The sequence below is a fragment of the Macrobrachium rosenbergii genome, chromosome 24 (assembly GCF_040412425.1).
Source record: "Macrobrachium rosenbergii isolate ZJJX-2024 chromosome 24, ASM4041242v1, whole genome shotgun sequence".
Lineage (NCBI taxonomy): Eukaryota > Metazoa > Arthropoda > Malacostraca > Decapoda > Palaemonidae > Macrobrachium > Macrobrachium rosenbergii.
The window spans coordinates 14,370,241-14,383,856 of NC_089764.1; the positions used below are offsets into that span (position 1 = coordinate 14,370,241).

The 13,616-nt window shown below is 35.0% G+C and overlaps 2 protein-coding genes across 3 annotated transcripts in view; one reads left to right on the forward strand and one right to left on the reverse strand.

Annotated features, from left to right (window-relative positions):
* LOC136851886 (organic solute transporter subunit alpha-like) overlaps positions 1 to 13,616 on the forward strand; it is a 152,335-nt gene that overhangs the window by 103,345 nt on the left and 35,374 nt on the right. The window lies entirely within an intron of this gene.
* Positions 1 to 13,616, reverse strand: part of LOC136851711 (uncharacterized) — a 69,625-nt gene that overhangs the window by 55,152 nt on the left and 857 nt on the right. The gene's annotated exons all lie outside the window — the stretch shown is intronic.

The window sequence follows — 13,616 nt, forward strand, 5'->3', positions numbered from 1 at the left end:
AATCCACCAAATAACAGCGAGAGAGGGCGTTGTTTAAAAGCTAGTGAGTGTGTGTGTGTGTGTGTGTGTGTGTGTGTGTGTGCGCGCGCGCCTTGCCAACCTGATTGGGAGCAGTTCTTCTAAAAAAAATACTCGAGGAGAATATGAGTTCTCTCACACACTCGTACGCACCCCCAATTCGTACACACAAGCCCACCCCCACGAGACTCAGGGAACTCGGACAGAATTAGAAGCGCGACGATCAGGAAAAATGTTGACGTTGATGCTGATTTATGAATCTGCACAGTTGAATACATCGTAGTCTTTTACTATTCGGAAGTAGACAGTCCGGTAAATGATGCTTTTCACGACTATTTAAAAGTTAAGCCTGATCATCTCCCTTCCACACTTCTGATCTGTTTATGACAAGACGGTTATCACGGTTTTGAATGCGTATTAATGCTTAAAAAAAATTCTTCCGTTTGGTTCCAAGCCAATTGCCGATACATCGCAGTTTTCAGAGGCCAAGGTCGTACTTTATTATCTTTGCAAATTTGACATCGCTGATCCGATAAATTTGCGTTGGAGGAAAGACTCGCTCTATCTATTTGGTAATAAGCTTTAAATAGAAGAGAGCAGAGTGAGTGAATCTGTTTTATCTTTGACATGACGCATCTAAAAAAAATTTGTTAAGGACAGGACCATCTTTATGAAAATAGCACTGGACAGACAGACAGGTTTTGCTTGCTGATTAAGAAGCAACATTGCATTTTTCCCTTTGATTTCGTCTTAAAGTAGGGTAGGCCACGAGTCATAAATTTAATTTTAAAAAGTGTTTATAAGTGTTTTGCATCAAAATCTCTGATTCTTCATTACTGTAAACACTGTTTGCTAAATCGTATATATATGTGTGTGTATATATATATATATATATATATATATATATATATATATATATATATATATATATATATATATATATATGTATGTGTGTGTGTATGTGTGTATATATACATATATATATACATTTGTATGTATGTACGTATACATGTATATATTTATACTTATATTTGTCTAACTTAGATTTAAGGGAAGAGTTGAATTGTCTGACCATTTTAGTTTTAAAAGTTCCCTTCATCCCAGGGGTACCAGAATGTCGACTGAACTAATACATTAACAAATCGAGTAGGTCACAGACTTAAGCAACAAAATTCCGCCGCATAGCCCTCTACGTGAAGACCCGGTAGTTATTTCTAATAACGTCTCTTGGGAATGTAATTACAGAGGGGTTGGCAATACGAAGAAACTTGTGCATTCCTTGAAATAAGAGTGTGTTTAGATTTCTATGGTCTGCGTGCCAGTTTTGACCAGTGGAGGTGAAATATTTATAAATCAAAGGGCATTCGGTCTAACATAGGTGAAGAAGGAGATTTATATTTAGGAAAATATTTCTTCGGCTGCCAAATGCTTTTAGTTCACCTTTGCTTCAGATTGCTGAGGTGCAACGGGACAGCAACATTTTCTTGGTTGCGAACTTTGCAGTGGGGGAGAGTTTCTGCTCTTCACTGTAATTTGTCTACAGATTTACTACGTATTGACGTAATATATCTAATCATGCATACATACATATACACATACATACGTACAAACGTGTGTACAGTATATATATATATATATATATATATATATATATATATATATATATAGAGAGAGAGAGAGAGAGAGAGAGAGAGAGAGAGAGAGAGAGAGAGAGAGAGAGGGAATTGACTCTTGTAAGTGGCTAAGAATAATTGCAATTGATTTAAACCATATTAGCGTCTTTTATTCTCCTGAATAATTATATGAGCGATGATATGTGATCGTCACACTTAATAATATTGTAGTTCATTCACTGCATTTTCTTCATTGCCTTTTCATCACTTGATATCTGCAGTAACGAATAGAGATAAAAACGTTTATCAAGAGAAATTCGTTTTTTCGTCAAACAACCGCTCGTGCACGTCCAAATGAGCGATTTATTTTGAAAAGATATGTTCAGTTGCCAGTCAGTTTTGAGGAGATTCTTCAATAATTACTTAATCTGAAAGATTTTAAAATAACAGTTGCGTTATTTACAAGAGATTACGCCAATAATTACTTATTTCAGAAGAAAATTTTCCAAATATTTAATTTTGAGGATATATTTCTAATCGTTGCTTAATTCAGAGACAACTTCAATGATTTTACTTGCTTTAGTAGAGATTTATCCAGTCAAAACTTGATGTAGAATAGATTACTCTAACCATTACTTAATTTTGAAGAGATTACTCTAATCATTATTAATTTAGAAAAGATTTCCGCAATCATTACTTAATTTTGAAGAGATTTCTCCCATCTTTACTTAACTAAGGAGAGATTTCTCAAATCATTACTCAATTTAGGAGAGATTTCTGCAGTCACTATTTAGATTAGAAGAGAATTCTCAAGCGGTTACTTCAAATTGAAGAGCTTTCTCCAGTCATTACCTAATCCTATAAAATTTTCAAGAGATTTCTCCAGTCGTTACATTTGTATGAACTACAGTATGTTCAGCATAAACAGTATAATTTCTTTAACCCTTTGCGGTTAGCGTGAAAATCATAAATCCTTATACGCACTACGCCCTGTGAACTAAAAATAAGTTACCCATCATACGAAATTTGGAGTAAATTTCAGTATCAGTTTTCCTTATCAATTTTGCTCAGTTTCTAATGATGCTCTCGATCACCTACAGAAGTAAAAACAGATCGGGAAACCTCTCGATCACCTAAAGAATTAAAAAAAATCGGGGAGTTGTTGATCACCTGAAGATTTTAAAACAGATTCGAGAAGTTCCCAGTCACCCAAAGAATCTAAAGCCGACCGTAGAACCTCGATCACCTAAAGAATTAAGAAATAGCTGTGAGACGCTTAGTCTTGCGTCTCTCGGCTTCAGATCTTCAACTGACTCGTACGTCATCTCAATCTCCAGCTCCCCCAGACATGCGGTAAATCATATTACTTTGATCCCGCCGGTGTCAATAGCTCCGGGTTAACAGGGGGACAAGGCCAGAATAAGGCGGATGGGGGCAAAGACCTACAGAAGCTGTAAAACCCCGGATGCGTCTGAAAATAAGTAACAGGTGATCCGAGTTTGCTGGGCTTATTCCTCCTCCACCCCCAATTAACCTTCTCCCCAAGTCTAATGAATTGATGGTAAACAAAATTATTCTCAAGGTGAAATATACCCGTCAGGTGTGAGTGGGTTCTCTCTCTCTCTCTCTCTCTCTCTCTCTCTCTCTCTCTCTCTCTCTCTCTCTCTCTCTCTCTCTCTCTCACATGTTTTTCGCTATCATGTTTACAGCTATCCTGATCTTCCACTGAAGCCATCAGGACCTTTTTATCCAGTTCATACACATACTCGTATCATGTAGCAACGCACATTAATTATGAGCACTTGCACTTCTCTCTCTCTCTCTCTCTCTCTCTCTCTCTCTCTCTCTCTCTCTCTCTATATATATATATATATATATATATATATATATATATATATATATATATATATATATATATATATATATATATATATATATATATATATATACATATATATATATATATATATATATATATATACATACATATATATACATATATATATGCATATATGTGTGTATGTATGTTTATATATATATATATATGTGTATATATTATATATAAATATATTGTGTGTAAAATGTTTGTTTGTACGTGTGTAAATTATATGTTATCTTTGAATTTATGCTTTTATAGGAGCTAGCGTCTACACATTTATTTACTTTGTGCATGTTGCCTTTATTCGCTAGGTTTATTTTTCATAACTTTTGAAGGTTTATTCTTAACCCAATTTTCTTGTTTTCCTAAAGTTGTGGTGTCCTTGTCAGAAGGGTTAAGCTCCCTCTCCTGGATAACATAATGGTTACGTCATCTCTCCAGTGACAACTACAACAACGTTGAGGTAGCGAAATTACATTAAATTAGTAGGCAAGAAATCGCCTTGTTTTCTTATGCATATGTGCTTAAATAAAATTGAAAGGGATTTCCAACCCTAAGTTTCCAAGTTCCACTCAAATGAACACGACCAATTTAGCTCATCTGTAGCAATTTGTTCTCAGTTATTTTTGGAAGATTGCTTTTGTTGGATGCAATCTCTGGGGTTTACGTGATCTTTGTCTTCGAATAAACAATTTCGCCTCCATAAAGTTTCTCTCTCTCTCTCTCTCTCTCTCTCTCTCTCTCTCTCTCTCTCTCTCTCTCTCTCTCTCTCTCACCTTTCCGAGGTTTATATTTACATTTATTTAAATGAATCTGACCTGGTCGGTTAAGTGGACTGCGTCTTATTAAGCGCACGAAACATCAAAACAGATTTTCTGTGCACTTAAACAGCTGGCATCGCCGTTGACTCATAAATGTCATCTCTTCTCCCTTGTAGAAGAAATCAAATAAAATTATTTTTGAGGCTGTATCTTCCCACATCCACCCGCACTCTTATTTTATTTTTTAAGATTTTTTATTTGCATTCTTTCTTCACTCGCCGGGATGCCTTTTTACGCACGCCACCTGTCATATGTTTCGTCTGTGGCGAAGATTTTCATTTTCTCGAGGTATTTTAGGGCGAGGGTAATGCGTTAATGATACCGCCAAAACAAGGAGTTCTTTCCTCAACCGGATAAAGTTAATGAAAGGCTAAATCTAACCCAAGATTTTCTGTTTATTTTTTTTTTTATCTAGCCAAGGTTTTTCCCTGCTTTTTCCCTCGTCTTATTTTTCCCCGTGTTCGGATTCAGCTAGTAATGTTTACCCTTTTTATTACTGTTTTTTCCGCTAAAAAAATAAACCTTAAACAGTGAATTGTTGCAGAAGCTAATGAGGACTCGAGATAAGGACTTTTAGGGGGAAAACTACACCAGATGCTGTAAATGAATGATTCTTGACATTCGAGTATCACCCGCTAACATTTATTACTATTGCAATGTTGTATGTCAAGAAAATATTTGTTTTTATTTCAGCACCATTTCCTAATTATTCTGTCTTCTACATAGACTTAAACTAAAGATTTTGTTTCCGGCTTTGTTCATAATGTCATTTCTGTCTTTTCGGCAATTTCGATATGAAATATATTTAGAAATATCATGAGACTTTTTGATAATCCTAAACATCTGGGTCACAGTCCATTTTTTCATGGCTCGATTCTACATTCCTCCTGCAGTTACTAAAATAAATCGTTTTTTCAGACATCCCATGCCTAGAGAAATATATTTCCATGGGTATTTTACTTAAATATGTTTTTAAAGTACCTCTTTGAAAAACGCTCTGCGTAATATTTTTATGAACATTGTATATGGAGATTTCTTTCTTCAGTTTATCGCGCCTTTCATCACATTCTCATAAAACTTTTGTTCGTAGATAAATGATATCCAGACACATGAACTGACTAAACAATATATATATATATATATATATATATATATATATATATATATATATATATATATATATATATAATTATTATCTATATATATATATATATATATTATATATATATATATAAAATTATTATATATATATATATATATATATATATATATATATATATTTATAAAACATCCCCAAATATTTGATAACAAAACGAAAAGACACAAATAGATGTTTCTCGTGGCTTGTTAATAATAGAGCTAGCATTTTAAACTAGCAACATTTCGGTAAGTTTATCAATTGACTGGCGAGTGAAAAAAATCTTCTAAGTTCAGTTCTTTACGAGCTTGTCGTTCTGTACATAAATATCTCTCTGTGTCTATCTATCTGTCTGTTTATCTATCTCATTTCACTCTATTTCGGAAGAATGGTACGATAACAAAAAAGCTGTGGGCAGAAATCTCCGTTAAGGTGTTATCTCCAGAAAAGGTCTTAACAAATGCCAATTCTAGCCTGTGATGATAAACTCCACGGGTTTATGGTTCCAAGTTTCAACACAGCTTGTCCCCAGAGACTGTGCGTAAAGTAACATCACTTTGTCATTCTAGAATGAAGGTCGTTTCTTACATGAAAGCTTTGTGTACCCTTGTATTGATATACAATGCCCTCTGTCTCGTATGCCATCTGCTATTTTAGTCAACCATGAATAGGAAATTATCATTTTCGCCTGAGTCACAGCCACCCTCTCAACATGGCTGTAGGTATCTGTTGTTGGCAAGATATTCGCCTGTGAATTCAGTTCAAAATTTATATGTTTATATATTTGCAGATAGTATGTGTCTCTGTCAGTTTAAGATGCAAGGGCTTTGAAGGGCAAAGGGACGTCTTCGAAGCTTTCATCGATGTTTTTTAGCCTGTCGTTTGTTCTGGGAACTTGGGAAAACCAAGTAGTGGTCGATTTCCTCCATTGCCATTGACCAGGTATAACGCATGAGGAAACAGGGTCACTTACAGGATACTGAATGATATTTTCTGTCCGAATAAAAGTACGGTATTAATTTCAGTATATGTTTAACGTTTGTCATCTCTATTTCCTACCATTTAACTTTCCTAGAATTTCATTAAATAATTACATCAAACTTTTCCACTCAGTTAGAATTCTACGTCTGTTACTTCTACGTGGTATCTTCGGTCTAGCTATAAAACGTAAGGAAAGCTTTCGTGGTCAGAGAAAACGAGCTACCTTACTGTTCTAAGACGACCCGCTGGCAGCGCTGCTTTTTCAAATAAACGTATTGCTACAGGATGACCTATTGGCAGCAGTGTTTTTGTCCTTCAATGTCCCGATTAACCGACCAGGAAGTGCTGATTTAAGATTTAATTCTGCTATGTTTTTCCTTCTTAAATATGTAGCGATTTACTGAGGGGAAATGGTGCGATGGGGAATGTGTTAGGACAGGTTGCTTAGAAGTGCAGCGTTAAATGACGACCGTCGGGGAGGAATTTTGATAAATGTTACCTTCGCGTTTCCGTGGATATATTTCGAGATATATTTCTTGGCAACAAGTATGCATACCACATCATGCAAATTAATTGAGAGAGAGAGAGAGGTCTTCTTTTACCTGCTATGTACATTTATTGTAATTTCTCGAATCACTGTTTTTCTTCCGTTCAGCAGCATTCTCGTAGCGTCGATATATTTTAGAACTAGTGCAATATTTACTTTTAATTGTCTCATAGTGTGTTATTTTGATTCTGGAACTGATTTCAGGTTTGTTTACTAATGACTTCCATTCTCCCATTCTTCTAGTGAATTTCTGCAATCTCATCAGTTTTGCTCAGTGACATTGAAATGTAATCAAGTTTACAAGCGTCACATCGAAAGATGATACTATCCGTAGCTGGTTCTTAGATTGTCACTTCAGAATAGCACTATTTCAGCTGTTTTCACATATTGCGCACGGTACCACTGGTTACTTGCTTCACATTTAATGCAGTTCCATATTCATATGTACCACAAACATCTGTGTTCTTTATCTGTACATTATAATGCATTGAATTGAAGTCCCACAAGGTTGAGGAGGGAGTTCTTATTTACTCGATAACAAACAGCTGCTTGAGACAAATCAATAATGGTTTAGACAAGATAACGCCTATCATATCCACAGGGAGAGTTTAGTCTCTCTCTCCAGCTTCATTAGAGAAGCTAAGATACAGATTTGTTTCTTTGGTTCATGGAATGCCAAATACCTGACCTTCGTAACCCCCACCTTGCCCTGGGTGAGTAACAGAAGGGCAGATAAACCGCAAAAAACCGGAATGGTCACGTATGTGGAATGGCGTCAGCATCACGTACCATGGAGTCACGCTGGATTCTGCTGAAAATCTAATAAGATTTATTTCTCCACAACTGCTGACAGGAAATTAACCATATTTTCCAACAACGTCTGCATATGTTGGCAAATGAAGATGTTTAGTTTGATGTCCATTCGTTTGTCAGTTATGCAGTGGCCACTATGTTAATTTAGTCACATGACTTGAAGCTTGTATAAGTTTGAGACTAATATTCAGATTTCATTCAGTTTTGGCAGATAAGCTACGGCAACGCATATTATGTAGACAGACTCATTTCCGTATGTATCGCGACCGGCCACCTGACCCCCTCCCCCTTTCACACAACCACGCACATGGTATATATATATATATATATATATATATATATATATATATATATATATATATATATATATATATATATATATATATATATATATATATGATGCACCACTGTATTGTGACGGGAAACAACCAGTGAAAATCCATAATTGTTTATATGAACCAAAACTGTATTTTCAAACATGAAAAATTATTTCAAGTGAAAGCTTAAGACCGGTTGCACAACGGACCTCTTAAGTAACTGCATAAAAATGTATGAACTATTGAGGCGAAAAATTTTTTATATATTTTCATTTTGTATTGTTTCAAAATACAGTTTTTTGCTCATTGAATTTTCAGTTTTATATATATGTATGTATAGATATATAATTGTGTGTATATGTGATACAGTATGTGTGTGTGTATGTATATATGTATATATATATATATATATATATATATATATATATATATATATATATATATATATATATATATGTATGTATATATGTATGTATGTATATATATGTGTTTCAGTTAATAGAGACAGATGGTGTGTTTTAGGATGAAAGTCACGAATGAAACTCAGCCGACAGTGTATGTATGTATGTGTGTATGCATGTATGTATGTATGTATGTATGTAAGAAACGCACCTAGTTGGATTTTTGTATGGAAAGAAAGTTTACGGTTCTGAAAGATGTTAGGCACAGACCTCTATCATTTTTAAGACTGACTACTAATAAATATCCGCATATGAATTTATGTCATGTTTGTGCCCGAACATTCGCCAGAATGAATTATTCATTTTGTTAACCTTGTACTCTATATATAAACTTCTGACGGTCTAGTTATCGCTGAGAATCAGAACAACACAGGATAATAACAACTGGCCTCGTATTCCCATTCGCCGTCAACCATTTATTATTTCCCACCGAAGTATTAGAATAGCCGATTGTATTTCTTGCGCTGTAATTTCCTATTATTGATGAATCTGGAAAACGTACATTTCGGCAGCTTTATGTATATGAACTTTTACTAAATACAAAACTATCACCTGTCTTGATTTACTTTGTTATGAAAAACATTTGCATCTTTTTCTTTGTTTAAAAACTGAGGAAAAATCTCTCAGACTTCGCTTACCACTTTTCGTTTTGTTAAAGAAACAAAAAAGCCAAACTCTTTCTGCGCAGTTCTGAAACCACTCACGTCAGTGAGAATACAGTCCTTGCGACATTTTTATTTGTAAGTTGACATTTTTTTTTTACGCTTGAGTGTTTTGAGGATTTTTCGAAATGTATATTGCAGAAGTACTCAAAATAAGAAATTTTTTGCACTATGCACTTCTTTTAATTTTTTTGTTTCCTGGCTAGATAATTGAAAAATACCAAACATAAGCTGATTTTGCTAGTGATATTCAGTACAAAAATCTTACAAATACTTTTTTTGGAACTTTAAAAAATTAAAAAAAATTTAAAAAAAGCAGACACAAGGCTATGTACTTCGCTATCTCAGCCAAAGACAGTCCTGCACGGACATCCCCTGGCTTGCATAGCAGACATCGAGGTAGTTGCCGGCTGTTGCTGGGATTCTTTTAGGAATTCAGTTGGGGTTTATACGGTACGAGTCTTTGACCACTGGTACAAGGGTCCTCTGGTCCTTTCCTCTCTCGTGACTCATGGGGATTCTGTTCTTGAGTGGTGCTTCTCTCAGCAGTTATCGGATGATCACGTTGAGGATATCGCTGCCGGAAATTCAACAGGTGTTATGAAAGTTCCCTTTAACTCGGATCGGTCCAGGTGCTTCGAAGTGTGCGTGTACGTGTGCTTGCGTGTGCGTGCGTGTTTTTCATGCAATTCGTTGCGCGCTTTTTCTTAAATACTAAGGTAATCCCGTTGGAGGTTCTCTCAAAGTTGTTGGAACAACAAATGGTCGGGGGGAATTCTTACAGGCAAACATCCAATTAAAAATCGGATCAGTTGCTCGCATTATCCGATGTTTACAGCCGAGTCTTATCCCTTTACTAGTCATGCCTCCTTTGCTTACGTGTCGTTTTATTTGGACGTTTAAGTATGCTGTATTTAAATTTGGTTTTCATCTGTGATTTTATGCTTCCGTAAGTCCGCAAAGGAAACCTCAAAATGTATATAGTTTATGCAGTAATTGAACTGGTATTCAGCAAAAGAATTATAATGTGTCATGTCAGTCTACTAGTTATTTTTTATCTTGTGCTACAAATGTCTAGGTAACGGATGGTAATTAATTTTGCCTATGTCACGGCCAAAGTAAACAAGCAATAGCTGATGAATCAGGGAGTGTTGTTTTTGAAAATATCCCCTAAAATCTTCATAAAATTATAAGTTTTATACATGAGGGTTTCTTTTACATCTTCGGTGCCCCATTTCCTTTTTACGTTTTTGCTTGTTATTTTGAACCACTGCTGTGCTTGTTTTTAAATCCCTCTTATATACATATATACATATAGTATTAGATTGACAACGTTAATGAAGAGTATGGGACGTTCCCGTAGATTTATAGATTGTTTTTATTCAAATAGTTTATCTTTGCATATCTTTTCCTTTATCAAGGAAACCTGTGATAAATATCTGTTATCGGGATGTTAATTTTTGTTTTTCTGTTGTTGTTTGTTGTCCACGGAAGTGTTCTAAATTTCTCACACTTAGTAAGTGAAAATGATGGGGTAAAGCCTCTTGCACTTTCAGTAATTCAGGTTAAAAACTTATCCAAAAAATATCTTCATTCTGTTTAATCTGATTTCAGACAGATTAATTGAAATGCATTATATATGACTTGTAAATTTGGAAACCGTCCACATGAACCTTTTAGATAAACATTTACGTGTATTACATAATGATATACATTCTGGCTGGTCTCTCAGGTGCCAATATCACATATATATTTTCTAACGTATTTATGGAGATCCCTTTTTTAGCAGAGTGCTTGAAATAATAAAAACTATGGAAGAGAATTTTATGTAAGAAATTTATCCATGTTCCCGTTTTCTTTTTGTCAGATGACGAGCGGTTTTTGTAATGAAATTCCATACAATGCTGCGTTATATATGTTTACCAAATGTTTTAATAGCTTGTTTAACGTAGGAGATGTAGCATTACGTAAGAAGGAAAAAAGTCAGAATTTTGGTATATTTTCTGTGGCTGATCATTGGTTTTTATATCAAGGACTAATTTTCCCTCCATACGATTGTTGGATGAATTAAACGCCTGCGTTACAGCAAACAGCGTCTTTAGAGTTGATAGAAATACTTATTCTTGATGGAAACGCCACCTTGCAATTCAAAAAGAATTTGGGCATCTCGCAAGCTCTTTTTTTTTTTCTTTATCTTTACGAGAACTTCAAACAAGTTAAGAGTTGGCATTTGATGAGGATAGCAGTTCTAAATGCAAAACAAGAAATTACGCGCCTGGCGCACATCCAAAGATGACAGGTCTATTACAGCAGCATTAAGTCAATTTTACATGGAATTTGGGTTTGCCAGGTTGTTGGATTTACATTTTAAGGATTATATTCTTTGCTAGTCTCACTGACATAGAATAGGTCTCATGATATCCCACTTCATCTCTCCAAAAACTTAATATTTATGCCCCATTTCACCGGCCTGTCGTCTCCCCAACTCACCACGTGACTGAACCACCTCACAGAAAAAAAAAAACTTGATCAATCATTTCAACTATACAAACTTATTATATTTTCTTATGGTCTCTACGTTTCAGCCTTTCTTTCGCAGCTGATGTTTTGCAAACCATTCATACCAACAGCTCCGCCTATTCTCTCATTCATATTTAACAGTCATACTTTATTTCCATAAAGTTAAATTGGCTCAACAAGATCCTTCTGCCATCCATTCTTTGCCAGTTCTGTGATTCACCTCTACGCCCTTCCGGTCATCACTCATTACCATCGCTCCCAAATTCGTAAACGAATCCTTTGGTTACGTTCTTCCTCCATTTACCCATGTAATAGTGATATTGCTAATATTTAGTCTCAGTTTTCTAATTTTCGAAGTCTGTACTACTCTTCAATATTACCAACTATTATTATATTATCAGCAAAACTGTTTTCGCGCTCCTTTACTTATCCCTCAGACTTGCGTCACCATCTGTCCAGTATCTGATTTCTGTCATTACTTTCTCCACTTTTAAATTAATGCAGCCACTTTCCCATTTACATATTCGAAAAGGAACTTCGTTTCAATCGTTAAACCACTCTGTCGCTTGCAGCAATTTACTCTCATAACTAAACTTCCTCAGCACATCTGTCAATTCCCTCATACGCACTTCCAAGGTGTGAGTAGCCTACTCCACATACAGTCAGATCTTTGCTTCGTTCAAATTCCTCTTAAGATTGTTTCATGAAAAATACTTGATCCATGCATTTTTTCCATAGTTAAACCTATTACAATTCAAACCACCAAACAATTTTTTTTTATTTCTTCATCAAAAACCCTACGCGCATCCTTGGCAAATATTCAAAATGATGCTATGAGTAGTACAACGGCCTCTTTCTCTTTTCACTTTATACATTCATTAGCTTCGTTCGTGCACTCCACGCCACAGCATCTTACTTGTAATCCCCTTAAGTACAAGTGCATTTCTATTTTTCAATCTTTTAATTAGCGTCCTTACATCTTGACTCACTTTCAACCTTTCCGCTCTCGCGTCAGTCAGATCCGCCTCTCTTCTGTCCTCTGTATTCAGCAGGTTTTGAAACACTTACTTTATGAACACAGACCTACATTCTCTTCGCACGACGTCCATCACTTGGCATCTTTTACTCTTAGGTACATTTTCTCATGAAACTTTTCGCTACATTTACTTCTTTTACCCTTGGATTAATTTCGTCATGTTTCATAAATATGAGCGTTTTTTTCGTGTTATATATATGCATATACCTGTACATATATACATACATACATATATATATATATATTATATATATATTATATATATATATATTATATATATATATATATATATATATATATATATATATATATATATATATATATATATGTGTGTGTGTGTGTGTGTGTGTATGTATGTATGCTTGTGCGTGTACACTTTTGTAAATGAACATATACGTTTATTTATGTACATATAGTGAGTGCATTTTTTCTCCTCATTTCTTAAATATTTCCTATAGTAATGATGTAGCCCATCCATACCTTACGCTCTTTTCGCTTGCAAAACCACAAACTACAAAATGTAACACTTGTGTGGGGTTGTTTTTCTTGTCACCAATGTGTGGCCGTGGATGTTTGTGTTTTTTCCACGTGTAATAGGCTTTTATTTGCGTGTTTACGTAAGAGAGAGAGAGAGAGAGAGTTGGCGGGGGCGGGGGACATCACCCACCAATCTGACCTAAATTTTATGTTGAAATTAATGGTCTACTTTTCCCAGTGAATGAGCCAGCCAAATGATAACACCTGTGTTACTCCTGTTTACTTCGTTTTCAGACATTGACATGCAGTCCATCTATGACTTTCTTTTATTTG